This window comes from Lepus europaeus, chromosome 13 (genome assembly GCF_033115175.1).
Source record: "Lepus europaeus isolate LE1 chromosome 13, mLepTim1.pri, whole genome shotgun sequence".
Taxonomy (NCBI): domain Eukaryota; kingdom Metazoa; phylum Chordata; class Mammalia; order Lagomorpha; family Leporidae; genus Lepus; species Lepus europaeus.
This window is the reverse complement of record NC_084839.1, coordinates 63,532,055-63,559,147: the sequence shown is the minus strand read 5'-3', so window position 1 is coordinate 63,559,147 and position 27,093 is coordinate 63,532,055. Positions and strand designations below refer to the sequence as shown.

The following is a 27,093-nucleotide window of genomic DNA, read 5'->3' as shown; positions in this document are numbered from 1 at the left end:
GTGTAGTTTGCATGCCACCTTAAACTATTTGGTTTCCTTTTCTTGTCTAACTTTGCTTAATGCTCAATATATTTATTGGTTTCTTTTGCCTGGGGCTTTGGTTTACTAGTGATTTCAAAGCCCTCACACAATTGTTCTCTGACGGGATAGAATCCCAAGGAAGAGAACTCTCCCCAGTCTGAAAACCCACGTCATAGGCCCCACATGGTTACTTTCTGTTTGTGGGCTTGGTTTTCAACTCTAAGTAGGGAAAACCAATAAATAGGAAAAAAATCATGCTAACAAGGTTGAAATGGATTCTCTAGTCCACCATTAAAAAATCAAAAACCAGTGAGGCTATTACAGAAGCCAGCAAATTCTTAGACAGCCAGGGTTATTTACTAATATTTTAATCACTCAATTTAGCATAAAGATGAACTGGAGACAATGCTGATCACGTAGTCCCCCACACGATGTTTTATTGGCTTGGCTGATTTATTAATCATCTATCCGTGTGATAATTGGCAACTCACTCCTTCATACAGTGGATTATGCAATCAGTGTGGGCAAAGGATTCATTGAAGCTCATCTGAATAGAAATCTTTACTTTCAACCTATAAGATAAAACGTAAAGAATACAAAAGTGTAATCAAATGCCAATGTTTTGTAAAGCAACATATAAATGTGAATCAATAGTAGCAGTATTATCAATATTGATCTATTATCTATCTACCTATCTATCTGTCTGTCTATCTATCTATCTATCTATGTCTAGCTAACATTCCAAACCTGAGGACTGTGGTAATTGTTAAAATGATCATGGGGCCTCTGCTGTAGCACATTAGGCTAAGCTTCCATCTGTGGTGCCAGCATCTCATATGGGTGCTGGTTCAAGTCTTGGCTGCTCCATTTCCAATCCAGCTCTCTGCTATAGCCTGGGAAAGCAGTAGAGAATGGCCCAAGTCTTTGGGCCCCTGCACCCCCATGGGAGACCCAGAAGAAGCTCCTGGCTTCTGGCTTCAGATCTGCCCAGCTCTAGTCATTGCGGCCATTTAGGGAGTGAACCAGCAGAAGGAAGACCTTTCTCTCTGTCTCTCCTTCTCACTGTCTGTAACTCTACCTCTCAAATAAATAAATAAATAAATAAATAAAATATTTTTTAAAATCAGCGATATGACCACCCACACACACTCCCCCCCCCCCCCCAAATAACCTTTAGAGCTTCATAATGGAGTTTAACTTCAGTTTGAAAGACTGTGATTTGGGTTTTTTCAACGAGTAATGTTCTCACCCATCCTTTATGTTGATGCTGGATCTTATAGATAAGTAACTACTGTTAATCAATTGGAAGAGTAAATAAAGTTAACTTCGCACATACATCAAAGGTTAATTTTGCTGGCTGGAAAGAACTGTAAAAGGTGATGTGTGTGTGTGTGTGTGTGTACGTGTGCTATGTCATAAATTGCTCTGCATGATGATATAGCTGTTGTTATTTGCAGAAAATTTTATATTTTTGTTAGGTCAAGAAGCCTGTAATTCTTCAGGTGATCCCTGAAACCTTATTTAATGCAGCAAACCACAGAAGGAGCTGGGTTGAACTTTGGTGTCTGTAAGTTGGAAAGTAATAACTTTCCCCATCTCTTCTGTAAGTGACTTGTGCCATGTGATGAATGCAGCCCTTCCCTCACAAGGTTTCCTGATATTATACACTTGTAGCAAATAAGGTTAGCACCTTTAAAATATAGCATTTAGTAATGTGCTGGAAATAGCTTCTTCTCAATTCCTTTAAAGGTCATCACATTTGCTTTCCAGGCGTCATGTTAGTTCAAGCCTCTACCAAATGGAACTAAGAACATGCTTGCCTTTGTGCCTTCTATTTTTCTGAGCTTGAGAGTAAAATGGCAGGGTCTTTCACATAAAGTAAGCAATGTGTGTGTGTGTGTGTGTGTATGCCTTCTTGTGAGTTTAGATGCATAAATTCATTTAGATCATAAATTCGTGTCAACATAATCTTGTTATTGATTACATTTATGCATACTGCTTTTTCAATTGGAGGTAAGGCTCAACTTAAATTATCACTAGTCAGGAAGCCAAGTTTATGGTGCAACAGCAACTAGAAGAAAATTGGTGCAACAGCAGCTCACAAGTTCTGGAGAGCATTTGATTATTTCTGCTTTGTCTTCACACTCCATGGACTACCCTTCACCAAGCCAAAGGATATTAAAAAGTCTCTAGTCAGATGAAATTAACAGCAGATCACAGCTTTGCTGCTGTCTCACTGAATAAATTAATTCATTAAGTCATTGACATAAAGCAAGAAAAAACATCCAACCACAGCATTCCTATCAAAATTAGCATTGGAATGATTAGACTGAAACCAAAGAATATTTCATTCCAAGTGATACAAATCAAGGCCAGGCTGGTAATAAAAACAGTAACTTATTTTGCAAAGCATATTCCATTGTTGCTAGCATTATCACTGTAGTTTGTCAACCCACCAATATCCCCCTTCCTCACATCACCATCGTTAGCACCATTGTTAACATAATCTTGATCATATTTATAGACTCTAGTTGTGTGTATCTTTTTGGAAGCACACTGCAGTGAACTGAGTGTTTATGTTCTTCAAAATGTATATGTTGAAATTCTGACCCCTGAGGTGATTGTAATAAGAGGGGGACTTTGGGGAGGTAATTGGATCACAAGTGTGGAGCCCTCATGAATGAGCCTTTGGAAAAAGGCCCCTTCTGCCTGTGAGAACATAGCAAAAAGACAACATCTTCAAGACAGAAAGAGACCCTCACCAGACTCAGAATCTGTCAGTGCTTCTCAGAAACCAGAGCCACGAAAAGTAAATTTCTGTTGTATATAAGCCACCTAGTTTAAGGTATTTTTGTGGTAGCAGCCCAGATTGACTAAGACATCTACTAAACATTAAATTTGGTCCACATTTGCTAACTATGTGCATTCTATGCTCATATACTGGCTAATTGTGATCCTAGCTAATTCTGATCCCCTCTCCAATCATTAAAACTCTTATCTAGGCCGGTGCTGTGGCTCAATAGGCTAATCCTCTGCCTGCGGCGCTGGCACCCTGGGGTTTTAGTCAGATTCTGTCCTGGTTGCTCCTCTTCCAGTCCAGCTCTCTGCTGTGGCCTGAGAGTGCAGTGGAGGATGGCCCAAGTGCTTGGGCCCTGCACCCGCATGGGAGACCAGGAGAAGCACCTGGCTCCTGGCTTCGGATCAGCGCGGTGTGCCAGCTGCAACGTGCTGGCTGCAGCAGCCATTGTGGGGTGAACCAATGGCAAAGGAAGACCTTTCTCTCTGTCTCTCTCTCTCACTGTCCACTCTGCATGTCAAAAAAAATAATAATAAATAAAAAATAAAATAAGAAAACTCTATCTAGAACTCTCACACTAAGGGCTAAATTCTTTTCCTCTATCCATGATTTCCCTTTTTCTGAATTTCCTGTAGTAGCTACTGTTGGACTATTAAAAACTTTTTATTTGCAATTGTTTTTTGTTGCTTCCCATCTTCCCAAATGTGTGTATTTTGTATATTATATTTTAAACAAACATATAGTGGTCTTAAGTACTATATAATTTAGAGTGTTGTCATGTATATGGTATTATGTAGCATTTAAGACTTCAACAAATATTTATCAGTAGATTTGCAGCTTTCCAGGAAAGCTGAGGACTTTTTTTCACAATAAAAATGTTCCTATAAGTGGTGTTAATTTAGCCAGATAATCTATGTGGAGATCACACTGTATGTACTTGTGACAGGTACCATCGTAAGTACTTGGTAGATGGCAGGAGGGCAATCGAGAAAGCTGAAGTTTGTGGAGCAGTGGAATAGATTTTTCAGAACAAAAGAGGACTTGGTCTAGTTTGTAACATGTTCTGTGCATGTGACATGTAGGTTAAGCAAAATCTGATAACAAGGTTGGAGAAAATACTGTAAAAGCATGTAAAAGTGAAATCAGTAACACACAGAGTGAGTAAGATTTGTGGGGGAGAGATGACGGGGTGAATGAAGAGCACTGTAAAGTGAGGTCAGGAGTTTGCAGTTGGACTGGACAGATGACAGTTGTCCTTAGGAGATGTGAAATCACTGAAGTGTGCCTCCCCCCCCCCCCCACGTAAGCACATGTAAAGGATTATTCTAGTGGTTGTAAGAAGTGATCAAGGAGAGGAGGTTACCATAAGTCATATATAGAAAAATCTAGATCTGAGCCGAGGCTTGAATGAAGAAAGGAGAGAAATAAATGATGTGCAATAGGAATTGCTTAGATCAGAAACTATAGAAAAGGCAAGTAATAAGAGACCTTGTCACTTATATTGGAGACTCATGGGGAAAGAAAGTTGTTGCATTTGCTCCATTTCAAGTTCAGAAGACAGAGCAGTAATCCTAGTAGCAATGGGAGTATTGAATATGAAATACCATCTGCTGCCCAATTCCAGAAACATCTTTACTTAGGCTCCAAGTTACGGATAACAATAGGAAGAATTAAAGTTATATAGATTTGAGGATGGTCAGTTGGGATATCTTAAACCTTTCAGTAGAGAGATGTGCAGAAAGCTACTGATTAGAAATCAGAAATACTGGGTTTTAGAATTGATCATGGCTTTTTAATGGAAAATTACTAAGCCTTCTGAACTTCTGAAAAATGAGAGGAACTTATTAAATGCTTTCTCAGCAAGTTTTCATTTTCTGATTTCTCTTCTGAATTTTTTGGCACATTGTTGCCTGAGATTTGTCAGCATAGCATTGCTATAACTCCCATGGATTCAGCCCAGATACAGAAACAGAACTCTGAGAGAGGCCAGTTTTTTTCTGTATCTGCATTTGGTAATATATATTGATTTGTATCAACTTTTGTTCAACAAGTGTTTCTTCCAAGATGGTTTATAGTTGAGTTTGCTTCAAGGGAGTTATGCTGCTCGTGAAAAGGTGAGTATATTAGAAGGCAGGGAATGAAGAAAACAGAGAGCTTTGAAGAACTACACTTTAGCCTGCTTCATTCATGTGGACTTTCTGGAGTGTAGGATAAAGTATGGTGACCAACAAAACATCCAGAAATGTGATTACAGTCGTTACAAATAAGAGAACAGTGTCTGTACTTGTTTAGAACCACCTCCTGCTGTTTATTTTCTATGACTTGGAAATGTGAACTTATGTGAGTTTCAGAATAACACTGTGCCATGTGAACTCACTTCATCTGAGTTATTTATTTGTTGTAAGTGAAATGGTACTTCATTGAGCTTGGAATTTTGCAGGCACTTATGGTCATATATATCTAAGATGTAGGAACATACATGAATACATTTCCTTAAGTAATCGTTCAAAATGTCATTCATACCTGAATCTGGTGAAGTTTGTTGATTCAGCCACCAATTTTTAGAAGAGAAAGGAGGGGCTGGCGCCATGGCTCAATAGGCTAATCCTCCGCCTGTGGAGCCGGCATCCCGGGTTCTAGTCCCAGTCGGCGCGCTGGATTCTGTCCCAGTTGCCCCTCTTCCAGGCCAGCTCTCTGCTGTGGCCTGGGAGTGCAGTGGAGGATGGCCCAAGTCCTTGGGCCCTGCACCCACAAGGGAGACCAGGAGAAGCCCCTGGCTCCTGGCTTTGGATTGGCGTGGTGCACTGGCCACAGCGCACTGGCCACGGTGGCCATTGGAGGGTGAACGGCAAAAGGAAGACCTTCCTCTCTGTCTTTCTCTCTCACTGTCCACTCTGCCTCAAAAAGAAAAAATAAAAAAGAAGAGAAAGGAGGAAGATGTTAAACTGCACAATGAGGAATATAATCAGCAGTATCTAGACCATGGGGAAGTTTACAAGGCATATTACTGGGCTTCTTCAAGAAAAACCTTATAAAAAAAAACAAAAAAAAAAGAGAGATAAGATAGAAACTACAGTTCCAAAAAGACTTCAAGAATTATAAATAAATTGCAATATGTAGATGCCATTTGTATTCTAATTTGAACAAAAAACAAATTTGAAGATTATGAAATTTATGAGATAACTATAGATGTGAATCCTGACTAGATATTTGATTATTTATGAAGTAGTATTAATTTTTAAGCTATCATAATCATATTGTGTTTTTTGAGATTCATTATCCTTTTTTTAAAGATTTATTTATTTATTTGAAAGTCAGAATTACAAAGTGAGAGAAGGAGGGGTAGAGAGAGAGAGGTCTTCCATCAGCTGGTTCACTCCCCAAATGGCCGCAATGGCCAGAGCAGCGCCGATCCGAAGCCAAGAGCCAGGAACTTCCTTCGGGTCTCCCATGTGGGTGCAGGGGCCCAAGGACCCGGCCATCTTTTACTGCTTTCCCAGGCCATAGAAGAGAGCTGGATTGGAAGTGGAGCCACCAGGACCTGAACTGGCACTCACATGGGATGTCAACACTGCAGGGGGCAGCTCTACCAGCTATGCCACAGCGCTGGCCCCTCATTATCCTTTAGATACATTTGATATCCACTGAAATATTTACAGATGAAATTTTATGCTATGCGATTTGCTTTAAAATAATCTGGGATTATTGGGAGAAAAATTGCCCAGCAGTTAAGAGGCCAGCATCCCTTATTAAATTGCCTGGGTTCAATTCTGGGTGCTGGTTCCTAACTCCAGATACCTGCTAAACCAGACTTTGAAAGGTAGCATGATGTAATTGAGTAAGCAGTAATTGAGTTCCTGCTACCCTTGTGAAAGACCTGGATTGAGTGCCTGACTCCCAGCTTCAGTTCCAACCCAGTCCTGGCCGTTGTAGGCATTTGGTAGTGAACTAGCAGATGGCAGCTCTTTTGTCTCTTAAAATAAAGAAATAAAATTAAAATAATAAAATAAAATAATATTGGAGGAAGGAGTTGCTAAAACCAGAATTGGTTGTAAGTTGATTGTTTAATCTGGGTGATGGGTATGGCAGTGTATTGTACATTCTGTGCTTAACTCTTCACAACAAGAAAAAAATTTAAAAATATCATCAGTTTGCATTGAGCAGTTTTTTTGTCCTCTGAGCTTTATAAACAGTTACTTGAGTGACAAGTTAGAGTACACCTAAAAGAATGAAATATAGTTGTTATTGCTCTTTCAGCAGAACATGTTACTAATACTAAAATATGGGAATAATTGCTAAAAAATGAAGCAGTATAATTTTTATTATATTAATAGATCTCCCCTCCAACAACTGCTCCCCCCTCGGTTTTCAAATTGGAATCAGCAAAAAATAATAATAATAATAATAATTTTCCTGACATATTGTTTCTATCAGACAATCTTTTTGGCCTTTTTATCAAGGAAAGTTCCTAGCTGGACTCCTATGCACTGATAAGTCACAGAATTTAGATTAAGATTTAATTCTTCTGGATGTAATTTGATTTCCAAGGAATACATATGCTTTAGTCAGCCTTAGGATTTTAGGGATACAAACCCTACAGATGTACCTATGGCTTCTCTACCTTCCAATTTCTGAGTGCATGGAAAATTTGAGTGAGCTGTGCTCTTCAGCATTCACACCCCTCCACTAGTAGTATTTGTAGTGGACATTTGTGAACCTTAGGGTGACCTGAATTTCATTGTTGGATTCTTTTCTCTTTTTCTCCATTCTGCCAATTGACTTTAGAGTAAGCTGATCCCACTCCTAACTCTAGGGGTGGTTCAACCAATCAGTACATTCTGTTGGTTAAGGGGAGGAAATATGTCCCAGGTCAATCCAGTCAATATCTGAGGTTGCTTCAAAGGGTTCAAGAAAAAAAATGGAATTAGAGGATAAGTTTATTTGTGTGCAAGAAAATTTTGAAATCCACTCACAGTTTTTCCATAATACATATTTTCCCATGAACTTTTGGAAGACTCCTTGTATATCTCAGTACTGTTGTAATACAATTGATCTTTAAAACGTTTGGGAGAAAAATTGCATTATTTTTTAATTCCATTTTCCACAAACTTTTTAATGTATCCTTGTACTGGAGCAAAAGGAATCTCTCCTACTGGACTTGAAAGGTTATTTCTATCCCTGATTTTGTCAGTTATCCTACTACCATTATGAGAGCAAGCATTAGGATAGAGTTCATATTGAGGGTTACTGAGCAGAGAGATGTAAAAATCTGGGGTCATAGATCAGTCAGTCATGAAGCTGCCTTTCCTTGAGACCATTCAGTTCTGAGGGTCAATAAATCTACATTTTTGTTAAAACCAAATGACTGTCTTTTATTTCATTTCTAACTAAAAGCACCTTAGCACAAGTGGAACATTCTTAGCTATCAACATAGAAGGGTTGAAGATATAATATTCCAATGAAGAGTCCAAGGATGAAAATTCTTGCATCTTGAGATCACTTTGCAACTTGAATTAGTCAACACCCCATATCAGGTGTGTTAGGGCAAGATTGAGAAGACCTAGCTGGAAACACCAGATAAATAGACACTGTAGGTGATTAGATAAACCTAAAGGCCTGCTTTTTAGTCTGTCTGCTGGACTTAGCAAATTCTGAATGTTAAGAAGTATAAGGGCTTGGGAATGATCAAGGTCTACAGAGTAACTTTGTGATGTTACTAGATATTGACAGAGTCAGTTGGAGAACTAGGAACAGAAGGAAAACTGGAAGTAGCACCATTTGTTTTTGTTCAGTTTTGGAACCATTCATGTCAGCAGTATAGGTCAGCATGTATGCTCCCAAATGGCACTAAATTGCCCCATGGGGATGGAGCACATTTGCCTTGTTGCCTTTTTATTTATTAATTATATTGATTGAATGCCATCTATATGTCAAGCAACATTTTAGGCACTGAGGAATAGTCTATTAAGGGGATTACACAGTGAGGAAATAGACAAACACTTATGATGTCTCTATAGAGAAAGTACAGTAAACAGGTTAACAATGTTACAGAGGTAGGATCTACTATATGATGACCTAGAAAATGACATTTGAACAGATATCTGAAAGTCATGAAAGAGAGAGTAAAAAAAGTATCTGAGGGAAGAACATTCCATGAAGTGGAAATAGTCAAAGCTGCAAAGGGACTGTGGTAGGAGCAAGCTTAGCATTTTGGAAGAATGTCAAGGCGGACCATGTAGCTAGAAATTTGTGGATGGGGGGTGGGGGTGGGAAAGAGCCATGGGGGATAAGGACATAGAGGTAATGAGGGTCCAGAATATGAAAGGGATTGGAGATCAATCTAAGGACTTCAAATTATCAATTATATGGAATGCTAGCAGAACAAGTTACATTTGGGTTTCAATCAAATGTTATATACTTTTTAATTTGAAAAGGTAATTCCATGCAAATTGTACCTTTAAAAAAAAATAAGCCAAATTACACAGACGTGGACAAAGGAGAAGCCAACAATCTCATCCCTTTCATGCCTATTTTCCATTCACTCTACCCAGTACCAACCACCCTACTCCTTGAAACAGATGTCAATAATTTGTTGGGTGGTCAGTTATACCTTTTTTTTCCCCAAAAGCTTATCCAAACTTATATCACCACAAGCAAACACATAAAATAAGCATGCATGTTCATAATACTACTTCTTATAAAAACTTCTTATATTAAGTTCTACAACTTGTTTTATTTGTGTGGCAATATTTCTTGTACCATGTCAGTACATAGAGAGCTAATACAATTTTATCTATCTTATCATTTTGCTATTCCTTATGTTCTTCAATTTGTCCTGCTGGATGATGAATAAGACCTAAGATCTAAGTGGCTACTTCCAAAGTTCTATAATATAATATTCCAGAAAATAGAAATCAGTGGAAATAATTAAAAAGTTATTTCCCGGTCGACGCTGTGGCTTAACAGGCTAATCCTCCGCCTTGCGGCGCTGACACACCGGGTTCTAGTCCCGGTCGGGGCGCTGGATTCTATCCTGGTTGCCCCTCTTCCAGGCCAGCTCTCTGCTATGGCCCGGGAAGGCAGTGGAGGATGGCCCAAGTGCTTGGGCCCTGCACCCCATGGGAGACCAGGAGAAGCACCTGGCTCCGGGCTTCGGATCAGCACGATGCGCTGGCCGCAGCGGCCATTGGAGGGTGAACCAACGGCAAAAAGGAAGACCTTTCTCTCTGTCTCTCTCTCACTATCCACTCTGCCTGTCCAAAAAAAAAAAAAAAAAAAAAAAAAAAAATTTCCCACAAGGATAGAACAGCTTATAATTGGTGCTGATTTAGAACAATATGTGTATCTACCTATCATCTATCATTGATCTATCTATAAGTGCACAAATTCCATACCATTTTTCCTTGATATTTGGGGCAAAAGTTACAAAAAGTTGAGTAATAGAGGGTACAATGGAATTTTAGAATTGAAAGGCACTTCAGATACCACCTAATCCAGCTCTTGTGTTATTAATTTAGTAAACATAGACTGAGCGCCTGGGATCGGTAGACACCATGGCATATGTGGCTTGAGAAAAAGTTGTCTCAGACACAACTGCAGGCTTTATCTTAATAGAAGGCTGAATGGAATCCCAGAGAGATTAAGAGGTTTTTCGGGGATACAATAGGGAAGTGACAGCTGGGATTTGAATGCAGACCACCTGACTCTGAACATGGGGCCCTTTTCATCGTGTCTCCTGGTCTATGGCAGTTCTAACAGTAAGTAACTAAAAAGGCCAGGCCTGAGTGCTTTCATTTGCAAAAAGTTTGGCCGTTAGAGGTCCATGCAGTGAGTGAAATACTAGTTAAGACAGTTCTCATCTATTGGGAGCTGGTAATTTGCTCTGAAATATCTTAGTGTAAAAATCTAATTTCAACCCATTTTCTCAGAGGGTAAATTTTATTCCATTTCCTTTTCTCAGGGCTCTGTCATTAGCATATTAGACTCATGAGTGAATCAATTATTTAAAACTGGCAATATTTTTTATTATGTCTAATTAAGTGTTTAATCAGGACATTCTGGTCTTTAATCCTTTGAAAAAACAGCATTTACCAGAGGATGAATGAAATAGCTGGGTGGAACTTTACTAACAACCTCTTGTACTCAGAGGACTAGGGAGGAAGCTGGAGCCCTACAGAGAAAGGTGGATGAGAACATGTCATAGAAGAGATAAAAACTGGTAAGCCTAACCAGTACCAAGAAAATATGATGACTGTGTGTTTCTGGATAGATTCTTGGCCACGGGGAAGGGTAAGAATCACCCCAGCTTGGAGACAGGGTTCCTGGAATCTGTTGCACAATGAAATTGAGATTTAGGGCAATAAAACACTCCTTGATTTTCTCCAGTCACTTATAATGTAATTGATCAAATCATCTAAGTGTTAGTTAACCAATTGACTCAATTTTCAGAAAATAATTCAAAGACCATCTGAAAATTATTTCGCCAATGACTTACTACAAATCATGGCAAGTTGTTGATTTCAAAAGTAAATATTAATTAAGCATGTGTTTAATTACTTAATAGTTACCAAATTCATTGTATTTCCCACTATGCCATCACATCACCTGAAAACCAAATTATCCTAAAACTAATAGTCAATCTTTTAAACACAACCCCAGAAAATATCCAGGAATCAAACAAAGGAAGGTAAGGCAGAAGAAAGATGAGGCAGGTTTAAGAAAGAATTTAACTATTGTATGCATTCAATAATTCAATGAATATTTATTTGTTCAGTACTTCTTAGGTATCAGAAATCACTTTGTTGATTCATGGGAGATACAATGAATACCAAGGCACTCATGATTCTTTCTCCCTCCAAACTTACAACATGCTATGGAAATAGACAAAGTAGAAACTGCAGTGCCATGTAATAGATACTAAGATGAGGGTATGAGCTGAATGCTATGGAACGAGCAGGAAAGGGTGGGTAGTCAGGGAAGCTTTGGAGAGGAAATTGTTTATAAACCAATACCAGAAGAACCGGTAGAAGGGAACTACCATTTCCAGCAAAATAGTGGATAAAATATCTAATGGACCCAGTTGACAGTGGAAACAAAAATGTTGAATAGGCTATTTAAAAATGTCCAAGTGTTTTTACATGTGTCAGTGAGCAAACAGGAATTTAACCCCAAGTAGGTGAAAACAGGGACTCAAGTAAGTAGAGCATTAAAGCTGTTGTTTGCCTTATGTGTATTTGTCTAAAAGGGAGAACTTAAGTTTCCATTTGAATGGACCCACAGTGTACAGGGAACAGATGACATTCCAGTGTAGATTTCTGTAAGTTAGAGAGCTCTATATTTCAATCACAAAGCATGGCTCCCAAAGATCTATACCCACCTTGTGAAGGTGAACTGAAAATAAACGTAACTCACCTCTTGTGTCTTTCTTCTGGGAGATGGCAGCTAAAGTTGCTGTTTTGAATTTTGACTCTAAGTAGAAGAGGAAAAAAAACCCTTTGATCAATAACAATCTCAGTCCATCCCTCAAAATCTTACAATCCTGAATTCTCACATCTTAGATGATTTTAAGCAAAACAAAACAAAACCTAAATCTGAAATGTTAGCTTAAAGTAGTTTCAAGTTGATAGTGCTCTCAGATTCCCAGCAGGAGCAAACACATTCACTCTGGAGGAATTCACCACTAAATCACAATATAAAATAAACGATAAACGAGGAAAACAAGATACCGTGAGTGAAAGCCAGCAAAAACAAAAGGTAGTTAATCAGACCAGCAAAACTTCATGTATTGGAATTGTTTAAAACAACAATGAATACTAGCTTCCAAAAAGAAGAACAAGACTGAAAATATGTTTTGTATATAGATACTATAAAAAGTGTGACCCTAGATATTTGAACAGGTACCAAATGATATTTATAGCAACTGCAAATAGAGCAATTAAAATTCTTTAACAGCAGATTAGACTCAGCTGAAGACAGAATTAATGAAATAGAGGATACATCTTAGGAAAACATTAGAAAATAGCCAGAGAAAGAGATAATATCACGGGGAATAAGAGCTACCAACAAAAATGGAGGAAAGTGAAATGATAGAGCATATCATTTCATACATGCAGTGTATGCCGAAGAGAAAGACAATGATGTGTCAGAAGCTGCCAACCAATCAATGAAATCCAAACTCTATTAACTGGGCACTTAGACTATATTTCCCAGCCATACTTGCTATTAGGGCGACCATGTGTCTGGATTACAGCCAATGGACACAAAAATTACATTTGCCTCTGTAGGCCCAGTTGTAAAACATAAGTGTTCCTCCATATTTATATCTCTTTATGAATGACTGAGATGGTGATGCCTTTGGAAAGCTACGTGTTGAAAAGGCAGAGTTCCAGCAGCTATTTCCTGAATGACTATATGTAAGAAATTAGCTCTGCCATATTAAGCATGTACTCATGGCTGTTATAGAAGAAAATACTAAAATTCTTATTGAGGCATTACATGCTTGGGTACATTTCTTATCTACTCACAAGACAAATGAAAAACAACATTTTAGGGGCCACTTGGTTAATCCTCCGCCTGTGGTGCCGGCATCCCATATGGGCACCGGATTCTAGTCTCTGTTGCTCCTCTTCCAGTCCAGCTCTCTGCTGTGGCCTGGGAGGGCAGTGGAGGATGGCCCAAGTGCTTGGGCCCCTGCACCCGCATGGGAGACCAGGAGGAAGCACCTGGCTTCTGGCTTCAGATTGGCATAATTCCAGCTGTAGCAGCCATTTGGGGGGGTGAACCAATGGAAGGAAGATCTTTCTCTCTGTCTTTCTCGCTAACTCTATCCATCAAATAAAAAAATTTTTTTAAATAAAATTTAATATAATTTTCTAGAATGAATGAGGATATTCTAGAATTCTTCTATTTAAAACTTCTAATGGCAAGTGTTGGAAAAGAAATCTTCAAGAGGCATCATAGAGAAAATGTAGAATACTAAAGACAAGAAGACTTTAAAAGTAACTAAAGAAAAATGGCAGTTTATCTTCAAAGGAGTGATAGCTCAGTTGCATGCTTCTCAACATTAACAAACCCCAAAAGATAGTGAAATAATATCTTAGATAATTAGAGAAACAGTTAATATCATCTTACAATTATATGCCTATAAATCCATTTGAAGAATAAGGTCAATATAAAATCTTTTTTATGTACTTGTTTGTTTATTTAAAAACACCATTTGGATTTTTAAAAATTATTTATTTATATTATTATTTATTTGAAAACAAAGATTTCTCATCTACTTGTCACTCCCCGAATGTCTGAAACAGCCTTGGCTAGGCCAGGAACTCAATCCAGTTGGCCCATGTGAGTGGCAGGGACTCAACTACATGAGCCATCACCTACTTCTTCCCATGGTGTGCACTAGAAGGAAGTTGGAATGGAGAGCAGAACCAGGATTTGAACACAAACAGTCCCATATGGAATTAGGCATCCTAAGCAGTGATTTAAATAATTGTACCAAATGATGCCCAATAAAAACATTTTAGATAACTGTAAAGCATTTATCACCAAAAGAATCTCTCAAAGGAAATATGACTAGATATCCATACTTAAAACAGAGGGTATATAATCCCAGTTGGAAGATCTGAGAAAGAATTCTGAGGACAAAAATATAAATAAGGCAAGGCTTTAATAAAATAGCTCAGAAACAGACTTACAAAAATAGAACCAACTGACCTTTCACAAATGTGTAAAGGTAATACAGTGAAGCCAGGACAGTTTTCAACAAATGATGCTAAAACAATTGGACATACACATGCAAAAAATGGATCTTTATATCTACTTTACCCCATTCACAAAAACTAGCTCACAATGATCACGGACATCAGTGTGAAATGTAAGGCTATAATACTCCTAGAAGATAACATAGGAGAAAATCAAGATGAAGTTGAGTTTTTAGGTAGAGCGAAAAGGCCTGATCCGTGATAAGCTGGACTTCATTAAAATTTAAAGTTTTTGTTTTTTGAAAGACACTGTCAAGAGGATAGAAAGACAAGAGACAACTTAGAAGAAAATATTTTCAAAAGACATTAGGTAAAGAACTTTTATCCCAAATAAAGAACTCTTCAAACTCAACAAGAAACCAAACAACATGATTAAAAATTAGGCCAAAGACCTCAATAGACACCCAACTAAAAAAGAAATACAGATGGTAAATAAGCCTATTAAAAGATGATCCACATCATGGTTCATCATAGATTTTAAATAAAAACGATGAGATACCACTATATACATAATTGAATGGCCAAAACCTAGAACACTGACACCAAGTGCTGGTGAGAGCAACATCAAGTTCCGGCAATGGAAATTCTCATTCATTGCTGGTGGGAATGCAAAATGAGATAGCTACTTAGAAAAGCAGTTGGTAGTTTCTTAAAAAGCCTAACATACTCTTACCAATTAATGTGCTTCTTGGTTTTTACCCAGAGGAGTTAAAAACATATGTCCACACAAAAACAGCACACAGATGTTCATAGTAGCTTTTTTCATAATTACCAAAACTTGGAATCAACCAAGGTGTCCTTTAGTACGTGGACACATTACAAACTATGGTACACAGAGACAATGAAATGTTATTCAATGCTAACAAGAAATGAACTATTAAACCATGGAAAGACATGGTGGAAATCTAAGAGTGAAGGAAGTCATCCTGAAAAAGCTACATAATGCATGATTACAACAATGTGATGTTAGGGAAAGGGCAGAACTATGTAGACAATAGAAAAACCAGTAGTTGTCATGGGGGTAGGGAGGAAGGAAATAATAGGGGGAGCACTGAAAATTTTTAGGGCAGTGAACTTACCTTGTATGGTTGAACAATGGTGGCTAATGGTGGCTAAGTTTTATGCATTGATCCAAACCCATTGAATAAATAGCATCAAGTGTAAATCCTAATGTAGACTTTCAATTCTTCTTGGTGTCAATGTAGGCTCATCATTTATAGCAAATTACAAATAGATTAATTGTACAAGATAGAGATCTCAGCTAGTGGGGGTTACTGGTAATGGGGAAGGCATGAAAATGAAGAACCTCATTTGAAGATTCAACTACATTAAAATGAAGAAAGAAGCAATGTAGTCAACATCTAGAACTCTCTTGTGAAAGCAAAAGGGTGTGTACATGGAGCTTTGTGATCTTTTGAACTTAAAAACAAATGGAGTATGAACTTTCCTGAACGTATCTGCTTGTAAGTACAAGTTACTGCCTACATGTATTTCAGTTCAGTGGTAGTCTATAACCTGACTACAGAAAATAGTATCTCCCAGGCTAAACGCAGGCAGCAAGACAAAATTTCTAGTTAACACCCACGTGGCATTTATCCAGGACTGATTGGTTCTTCTATTACGTACAGCTGTCTCACTGATTCATTCTTAACAACAGGACGGTCCTTTACAATACTCTGATGGACCATTTATAAAGGGGTACATTTTGTCAAACTAATGTGTCCTGAACCACGTTGGCCTCTGTCTAATGAGCTCACAGGTATGGGCTGGCTTGGTAATTTCAGACTCAACTTTTATCGCTTTGAGCTGATATGTATTGCTAATAATATTGCTACTAGCATATCCATCACCAGAACATATTTGACTGTCATAATGTTTTTAGAAAAGAACATGCATGTCCCAATGAGAAGACAGTCTTCACGTGCTTCTGTCAAAACTCTTTGGCTTTCCAGAACTGAGGCTCTGTGGAAAACACTGCACTTACATGAATACGCCAGTTGGCATGCTGGCTTGAAATGTAATTGAAGACACATTTCTCCATGGATTGAAGGGTTTTGTTTAGAAATTCATTTCCCATTATATTTCTTGCACATTTTTTTCCAGAAATCACTTCTTTCATGGTTTCTTTCTTTTTTAAAAAAATATATTTAATAGTGTGAGACACGGTCTGTTGTGGTTTAGTGTGGCTAAACCAGTTGTGGCTCTTCAAATATTCATGTACCGGAATAATCAGATCCTCTTTTACTGGAAACGATTCAGTTTTTCTCACAAAAACTCACGAGAGTTTGCTTCTTCCATTTTCCCTAAATCTGGGTCAACTGGGAGTATGAATCTCTGTCAGAGTCTTGGCTTCCACTCACTGGGAACAAAATGGCTTCAGATTTTTGAAGAGTCTCACTCCGTGAGTCCAGCATTGTGTGAACTGGGGCTCCTGTGCTACCTCCTCTTCTCATCCCCTTCTTCCAGGACAGCCACTAAAATGGTAGGGAAAGGCAAGGATGGAATGTGTCCTGGAGGAGAGCAGCTCTGTCAGGGAGTGCCTCATTCCATTGTTCAGCCCTACTCTGGTCAACAGGGCTTTGTGTTGCTGGTGGAAATTCAAGCGTAAAGCCAATTTTTATGCTCTAGATGGCAAAAAAATGCAGCTAATTCTGAAAGGTTTCTTCTTCTTCCCCCGGCAGCTGGTATGTTTACATAGTGGGGATGAAAGGCTTGACATCTGTGTTTACATTTCTACGTTGCAAGGTCCCCCAAACCCACAGTTAGGACTCATTTATATCCAAGCACCTCTGCCCCAGAATTACAACAGCAAAGTCTTTCAACTTCTCTCCGGCAAGGGGCTTTGATCTCTCCGTGCAGAATGCTCTCTGATGAGTTGTGATTGGAAAAGGAGGGCTGGGAAGGGTTCCTATGTTGACAGCTTCCTCTTCTCTCTCCACCCCAACCATATAGGAACTTACCCAGAACGAAATGTAAAGTACTGATGCCTCTTACTATAGATTTCACTGAGTCAACAAAATAAAGTTAAAATAGACCGTGGCATAATCAAAATAGTGGGCCTCAAAATAATTTGATTTTTAATAAGTATGTTAGTTTGATTTCTGATTCCAGGATTAGAATTATTTCGATTGGTTATTAGATGTGAAAATTACAGACTCCTATGAAAATGTACTGAATATGAATCACTAGATATAGGTAGAAGAATTTATATGTTTTTCATATCTTGAGATGGTCTTCTGCTTGACATTGTTTTGTAAAAATCTTCATTTACTTGAAAGTGAGAGAGAGATATCTTCTACCTGTTAGTTCACCCCCCAGATGGCCACCACTGCCAGAGCTGGCTGATTTTTTAAAAAATATTTTATTAGCCAGCGCCGCGGCTCAGTAGGCTAATCCTCTGCCTTGCGGCGCCGGCACACCGGGTTCTAGTCCCGGTCGGGGCACCGGATTCTGTTCCAGTTGCCCCTCTTCCAGGCCAGCTCTCTGCTGTGGCCAGGGAGTGCAGTGGAGGATGGCCCAAGTCCTTGGGCCCTGCACCCCATGGGAGACCAGGAGAAGCACCTGGCTCCTGCCATCGGATCAGCGCGGTGCGCCGGCCACAGCAGCCATTGGAGGGTGAACCAACCGCAAAGGAAGACCTTTCTCTCTGTTTCTCTCACACTGTCCACTCTGCCTGTCAAAAAAATATTTTATTTATTTATTTATTTAAGAGGTAGAGTTACAGGCAATGAGAGGCAGAGACAGAGAGAGAGGTCTTCCATCTGCTGGTTCAGTCCCCAAATGGCTGCAATGACCAGAGCTGGGCCAATTAGAAGCCAGGAGCCAGGAGCTTCTTCTGGATCTCCCATGTTGGTGCAGGGGCCCAAGCACTTGGGCCATTTTAAGCTGCTTTCTCAGGCCATTAACAGGGAGCTGGATCAGAAGCAAAGCAGCTAGGCGGTGCTGTGGTGTAGCAGGTAAAGCTGCCACCTGCAGTGCCAGCATCCCATATGGATGCCGGTGTGAGACCCTGCTGCTCCGCTTCTGATCCAGCTCTCTGCTGTGGCCTGGAAAAGCAGTGGAGGATAGCTCAAGTCCTTGGGCCCCTGCACCCACATGGGCAACCCAGAAGAGGCTCCTGGCTCCTGGCTCCTGGCTCCTGGCTTCGGATCGGTCCAGCTCTGGCCATTGCGGCCAACTGGGGAGTGAACCAGCAGATGGAAGACCTTTGTCTCTACTTCTCTCTCTGTGTAACTCTGATTTCAAATAAATAAATAAATCTTTAAAAAAAATAGGGTGGAGCAGCTACATAACCATTCTCCTTTGGAAGGGGATAAAAGGGCTGGAACACGGTGGGCCCCTCCCTCTGTTGCCCTTGTTGCCCTGCACCTTCCAGGCTCGTGGCCTTCAGGCCACCTGCTCTTTGATCTCCTACCTGCATGCTTGTTCCATGTGGCACCTGGCCTGCTTTCTGCTTGGTATGGCCACAACTTAGCTTATAGACTTTGCTTTCTTCCCTAAATAAAGCCCTCACTTTCCTGCATAATTCTCTCACTGAGTAAAATCCTTAAAACTTTAAGAAAAAAATTGGAGCAGCTGAGACTCGAATTTGTGCCCATATGGGATGCCAGTGTCAGCGCTGACCCTGAATAACACTGTTTAAGAACTGTTAGATTGGCCGGTGCCGCGGCTCAATAGGCTAATCCTCTGCCTGCGGCACTGGCACACCGGGTTCCAGTCCCGGTCAGAGCACCAGATTCTGTCCCGGTTGCTCCTCTTCCTGTCCAGCTCTCTGCTGTGGCCCGGGAAGTGCAGTGGAGGATGACCCAAGTGCTTGGGCCCTGTACCCGCATGGGAGACCAGGAGAAGCACCTGGCTCCTGGCTTCAGATCAGCTGTGGTGCGCTGGCCGCGGCAGCCATTGGGAGGTGAACCAATGAAAAAGGAAGACCTTTCTCTTTCTCTCTGTCTCTCTCACTGTCCACTCTGCCTGTCAAAAAGGAGAAAAAAAAAGAACTATTAGGCTGGGAACAGGTGAGGGGCTTTTTTTTTTTGAGAGTCAGGGTGTATAGTATTTGTTGCAAAAACACTGTCTCATTTTCTCACTCTTTCAATGAAATGGAATGGTTTCCCCAAGTTAGACTCTATACACATTAATGAAAGAAACTTGGTGTTCCTTGAGTGTTTGAATTGTAAAAATTCTCCTGATATATTTTACTACTTTCTATTTTAAATTTTTTGACTTGAATGTTGAGGCAAAGTAGCTTAAAGACTAAGAACTATTTGTGTAACAAAAACTTCTAGGGCCCAGTGCTGTGGCATAGTGGGTTAAGCCTCTGCCTCCAGTGCTGGCATCCTTTATAGGGACTGATTTGATTCCTGGCTGCTGCGCTTCTGATAGCTCCCTGCTAATGCACCTGGGAAAGCAGCAGAAGATGGCCCAAGTGCTTGGACCCCTGCACCCACATGGGAGATCCAGGTGAAACTCCTGGTTCCTGACTTCGGCCTAGTCCAGCCCTGGCCATTGCAGCCATTTGGGGAGTGAACCAGCAGATGGAGGATCTCTCTCTCTCTCATTCTGTTACTCTGCATTTCAAATAATATAAGGTAACTCTTAAAAGAAAAAAAAAAGAAAAAAAAAAACCTCCGGAAATTTGATCTTGGTCCTCATCTAGGTTTTTTTTTGCTTAGTTGATACTATATCTTTTCATATGCAATGGAACCCAGAAGCCTTTTTAATGAAAATTTTTATTGAGATAATTATAGATTCACAGCAGTATTAATTTGTATATTTTCATCTACTTAAAAGGCTGAGCCACAAGAAACAGAGATGCTTTGTACCCTTTATCCAGTTTCCATTAGGGGTAACAAATTTACAACCAGTATACTAACACTGATACAATCCAAATTATCTTTGTCAGATTTTCCAGTTTTACTTGTATTCCAGTATAGATGTGCACATATTGAATTCCATACCCACCATCACAGTTAAAATATTAACCAGTTCCATCGCAGCAAAGATCCTTGGGTTGCCATTGCCTAACCATACCACCTCTCTCCTGCATTTCTCCATGCCCATCTTCTCCTGCCCCTCTCCAAACACCTGCAACCACTAATATGACAGCTTTTTCTAAATTTTGTCATTTCAAGAATGTTAATATAAATGGAATCATGCAGTATGATTGGGACATTCATTCATGTTGATGCATGTACCAATAGTTCTTTTATTTTTATTTTTAAATAGTATTTCATTGTGTGAACACACAACACGTTAATCATTCACTCGTTGAAGAACTTCTAAGCCATTTGCAGTTTTTAGAAAATATGAATAAAACTTCAACAATCATTCATGTATAGGTTTTTGTAAACTATAACCACCTGCTTTTTGATGGGCTTCCTCAATTGTAAATGTTGAGGGGCCATACAAAAACTTTATCATATCCATAAAGTGTTCCTGGTGAACTTCAGTTGCCTCAAACTACCCTTCTCTTGGGTGCCAAACACTTGATTGCATCAAGCAATTTAGAATTTGCCTATGTCCAAATTGCTTCTTGTTGTTTTTCTTGCCATCTCAGTGAGATTGGGAGCTGTTTGAAGGCAGAGATTATAGGCTATAGTGCCTACTACAAGTTTAGATGAGATATCAAATGGACCAACCAAATAAGCAATATTTTTTTACTTTATTTTTTTCAATTATTTAAGACCTTTATTAACTGGTGCTTGCAGTTTGTTGGCTTTTTGAAAAAAATCAAGTTATAAACTTCTATTACAGATTAAAAATGAAGTTCTTAAACATCACAACTTGATCAAATATGAAACAATTTAAAAACCTTTAAAGGTGTGTTGAGAAAAACCAGGCTTTTTTAAAAAACAAGTTTATCATTACCAAAAGGAGACATCTTTAGGTAAAAATAATAAAAACCCTAAGCTGCATAGGTAATGCAGACAGTTCTGGTAATCTGGTCAAAGGTGTGGTGGGCCTGCTCAGGGTTCTCTGGGGTCCGCTCTCCGCTCCCACTACTGCTCGAACTTATTTTTTACCTTACTTTGATTGATTGCCTTGCCTCTGTGACCAGTAGAGTCCATCATGCTAAATATCGGATGGATTCAAGACTGCATAAAGAGCAAGGGACCGCTCTTCAATGGATCTACAGTTCAGTGTAAAGCCAAGACTAATGGATATGTTTAGAGAACAACAGACCAGACGGAAAGAGAATAGAGAGATCTGTGTGGACTTGTGAAATTGACGAAGTCTTCACAGGGAGGTAGATTTTAAGACAGTTCTGTAAGAAGAAGAGGAATTACATAAAAAATACATGGAGAAGGAAAAGATTCTAAACACAAAGCACCTCCAAAAGTAGTGTCACGGGAATGCTGTGTGGTGAATCACTGAAGGAAGGAGCTTGCAGTGAGTACATGCAGAGGGGATGTGGTGGCCAGAATATAATTGATTATTATGGACTGGATGTATGTGTCTGCCTAGAATTCACATGTTGAAATCTTCAACACCATGGTGGGTATTTGGCCTAGTGGTTGAGATGTCTGCATCCCTGGGGCCAGTTATGTGGCTCAGCACCTTTCGAAAAAAATAAATCTTAAAAAAAAAAAGACATCTGCATTCCATATTGGAGTACCTGGCTTTAATTTCTGGCCCTGGCTTCAGACTCCAGCTTCCTGTTAATGAAGACCCCAGGAGCAGTGTTTATGGCTCAAGTGATTGGGTTCCTGCCACCCACATGGGAGACCTGGATTGTGTTCTCAGCTCCCAGCTCTGACCTGGCTCAGTCCTGGCCGTTATGGGCATTTGGAGAGTAAATAGTAGATCTCTCTTTCTTACTCTCTCTCCCCTCCGCTCTCTCCCTCTGCCTTTCAAGTAAAAACAAAGAAGGAAATCTTCACCAACAATATGTTGGAATTAGGAGATGAAGCCTTTGCAGGGGTAATTAGGTCATGACTCGTGGCAGGAAACCTCATAAATGAAATTAGTGTGCTTATAAAAGAAACCCCAGAGAGCTCTCTCACCCTTGCTCTACCATGTGAGTATATAAAGAAGAACTAGCAGTCTGCGAGAGAAGTCACAACATCTCCACAATTCTTCTGTTAGAAACTTGTGCAAAAGCAAATCACCAGAAGAGAGTCCTTACCAGAACTTGCCTATGCTTGTATTCCTTTCTCAGACTTCTAGCCTCCAATCTGAGAAATAAATTTCTGTTGCTTAAAGCTGTCCCCTCTATAATACTTTGTTGTAGAGGCCCAAACTTACTAAAACATATGTCTTGAAAAGTAAAAATTATATATGTGTGCTGGCTGCATCTTCTGGAATGTGGATTTGGTAACATAATCAACCAGAACCAAACCTGTTGAGGTGGGTCAATGTGACTGTAAGAATGAATTGCAACTCCATCCCAACTCCAATCCAAACCCCAGTTCCAACCCCAACCCAAACACAAGCCTAATTCTAAGTTTGAATTGAAGTCTAAGCCTAAGCCTAAGCCTAAGTCTAACTCTACCTCTACCCTCCAACCTCTACCTCTAACCCTAACCCTAACCCTAACCCTAACCCTAACCCTAACCCTAACCCTGCTTACTTCCAGATATTCTGAGAGTTTCTGAATTTTTGAGAAATGCTTCAGAGCACTGAGGTTTTTGCACTGACTGATTCCTTGGCTTGCATGGGGCCAGGAGTACCTGTTAGAAAGTTTTTGATGGGTCTACAAATTTCTCTGATGTTCTCACAGAAGCTAAAAGGATCTGGCTAGGAGATAAAGCCTTAGAGCATTCTAAGGAAATGCATCCAAAGGAAAGCACAGGGTGCTCAAAGAGTCAGTGGCATTAGCATAAACTGGTGAAAGAGGGAACAAGGTTCTAGACTTAGGGTGGAGCTCTACCTCACCAGTCTCTACCACCTCCTTCCCTTATGCCCTCCTCACAACATCTCCACAATTCTTCTGTAAGAAACTTGTGGAAAAGCAAATCACAAGAGCCAAAGGAGTTTTCTATATGGGTAGAGGGGAAGACATTCCCCAGAGGTCAGAGGTCCAAGCTTCCCAAACACTAGGCCCATCCCTGGTCCACAAAAAGGTCACAAGAACAGTGAGAATCAGAACAAAGCTGCAGTCATCACTACTACACCATATCAGGGACTGCAAAATAAATTATTGGAAGAAGACCCTCCCTGGGGCTCAGAGAAACACATTGTATAAGGGTGCCTGCTGGATGGTGAGGCCTAGAAGAGTATGTGCTCTGATATTCTGAAGAAGACTGAACAGTGAATGTCAATGCCAACCACACTCTAGGAACCAGCTGTGCTAATTTGAAACCAGCTGCAGAAGAGACTTATATATAACAACAGCAAAGAGACATTAACACACACAGGGTTTTGTTGAGGATTCTGTGTTTCATTTCCATTTTCACCTGTGAAGATGAGGCATTTGTTAATATACCTAAAGAGATCTGGTTGTAATTTTGAATGTCTACAATAGGGAAATACTTATAGCCTGAGGGTCTTAAAATATAAAGCAAACTGAGTATAATTCCTAAATTCATATGGAATTTCAGCCACAAGTTCACTTAGAGTATTAATGACTTTAATGAAAGGCATTCTACCTTAAAATCAGCAAGTCATTAGACTTGGAGTAAAAGTGTAAGCAATGCCCTAATTAATATACTTGCTGATTATTTTCCCTGATAAAGACATTGGCTTCTAAGGGTGCCTCAAAGATGAACTGAACAGCAAAAAAGGCATCCCGCAAGTGACTTAAGATCATTTAATGAAAAAAAGTATGTTCTTCATACTTTCTCCCATCAGAATAACATCAATTATTATTATTTATTTTTGTGTTGTCATTTGATCTAGTTTTGTTTACCTGAATGAAACCAAATTTTCCAGGGTGTAGACATAACCTTAATGTACTCTATAAAATAAACTGCATGAAGTGAAAGGCCACATATTAGAAATGTAATTTCTAGTTTCAGTTGTGCCTGACTAAACCTCTTTGGGTTGAATTTCCTCTCTCCTCAGGACCTTCTTTCTTTACTGTTTCTAGAGCCTGGAGGAGCGGGTGGCTGCCTTGCTTTTGCTGTGAAGGGAGTTGGGCTCTACTACATCTGCTTTATGAATGAGGTGTTTATACAAGTTAGGTAGGATCTCAGAACCAGCAAATGGTGGAAACTAGGTACGAGGGTTCAAAAAGTTCATGGGAAATGGAATTAAAAGATAGGTTTGTTTTGGTGTGAAAACTTCTGCAAGCTGCACAAAGTTTTTTTATGGAATACCTTTCCCATGAAAATTTTGGAGACCCCTCAAAAATGCATGCATTTCAAAGTGTTTTGCTCCAAAATATACTTATATTTTAATTACATTTTTGAGAAACTTTTGAAGTACCCTTATATGTATGACTCCAAAAATTCCCATTATTTTTCCTGTGCCATGCCCAAGACAGATAATCCGAATATGAGTCATTAGCCTTAGCCCTCTCCATCAAGCATTTTCTGTAGTATGAGAGTGACTCTTTCCCTTGAGAAATAAATAGTAAGTAAGTAGGCAAATTCCTTGAGGAACACAAAATACTTAATTGCTATTCGTCACTTCTCTTACTCAGGATGAGATTAATTAACTCTGATCTTTTCATTTGCACGGGCCTGATGTGGATAGCCCAATAATTGCTCCTTAAAAATGAATCTCTTCTGAGAATATACCATATGAGTAAATCTGAACTCTCTTTACTCTTTTCTGCTGCCTGAACTTGTTTATGACAAAAGAAGCCTATGATTTAAAAAATACACACAAACATTTTAAATTTGATGGTGAAACCCTTTTCATCATGCTCGCAGATACCATCAAAGTCTAAGAAATACTGCAGTCTATTAAGATGTATATGTTCAAGCTTGACGTAAATGACAGAGTCTCAGACTTCAGTGTGACTCCAGGCCAAATCTAGAGACAGTTCTCAAATTACTTGACATCACACCCAGGAAGAAGCACTACACACACGGTGTTGATTTGTCAAAAACTTAATTCTCCATGACAACTTCCATTGAAGACCTAAGGAAGTCAATAATCTGGAGTTTATATCATCTTGGACAGCAGCTAGAAGATGTTACATTAGAAAAAAAAACATAGCCACGATAAGGAGTGATTTGCCAATTAGATGAGCAAAACAAAGAATTGTTAAAATGACAGAACTATCAGTCATGAAGGGTTGGCTTAATTAAATAATAGCCCAGTGCAAGCCAGATGTTTATGATCTACCAGTTGCACAATGCAGGTTTCTCAAAATAATAGAAACTGACATATGCTGTACATACAGCCTCTCTTTAGCTGCTTCTTACTGCATTTATTCAGAGGTCACCTAGGGAAATATGCCTCTAAGCTGAACTAGGCTCTGTATTCTTTCTGGTACAACCCAGTCCCCTGAGAAGCAGTTATGACCTTGTCCTGCCTTCTGGACAGAGTGGTGACTTCAGTATGACTGTGGGCTGCCTTTGTGTATTTTGCTTGGCTCATTCATGTTCTCCATCAGTATTGTATTGTGAATATTTGTGGCAAAACATCCAGAGCAGTAGGGCTCCAAGTGTTGTTCTTCAAGGCCCTTTGAAAGGATATGAATTGGGTAAGATCCTTCGCCATGTCACTTGATGCACTGAGTTAGAGAACAGCAGTTTCATGCTACGGTATACTTTCCTTCTATAACAGCCTTTGTGCTCAACTTCTTCTGCCTTCCTAGTCTTGTAACTCTCCAAACCCTGAGGCCACATGGAGTTCAGTGTATTGAGACTGCTAGCAATATAACCTGAATATCCACCATTTGAAGACCTCATTGTATTTTTAACCCCAATTTATTGTTATCTTGCTTCGTTAAAAATAATTTTCATGCCAGCTTCATCCTTAGCAGATGTGCTATCCCTGAAGTCAGTATTTTTTTTAAAGATTTATTTATTAATTTGAGAGGCAGAGTTACAGATAGAGGGAGACACAGAGAAGGAGGTCTTCCATCCGCTAGTTCACTCTCCAAATGACCACAATGGCCAAAGCTGGGCCAATCCAAAGCCAGCAGCCAGAAGCTTCTTCCTGTCTCCTATTTGGGTGTGGGGGCCCAAGCACCTGGGCCTTCTTCCACTGCTTTCCCAGGCCATTAGCAGAGCATTGCTTTGGAAGAGGAGCAGGTAGGACACGAACTGGCACCCATATGGGATACCAGGACCATAAGTGTAGGCTTAACTTACTATGCCACCAGCACCAGTCCCAGACATCAGTGCTTTCATCCATCTTTCTCACCAACCAGCTTCCTTCCAACCTATGTTCTCCTTGATCTCACAAATGTGAAGCAGTGGTTCGTTTAAATCATTCAAGCTGTTGGCATGCCTTTGGGAAGACTGCTGCCTCTGGGTGTTCGGCTTAATGACCTGAAATATGATTGTGGAACTGAATTCAAGCCCCATCTGAAATTTCACACCCCACTAACACAGATCATGTCCTTCCCTTGGCTGTTGCTTCAAGACCTGAATGAGGTGTGGGACCAAATAGTATCTCTTG

The 27,093-nt window shown here is 39.7% G+C and overlaps 1 pseudogene; it reads left to right on the top strand.

The window, feature by feature from the left end:
• Positions 1 to 27,093, top strand: part of LOC133772347 (U3 small nucleolar RNA-interacting protein 2-like) — a 72,106-nt pseudogene that overhangs the window by 36,260 nt on the left and 8,753 nt on the right.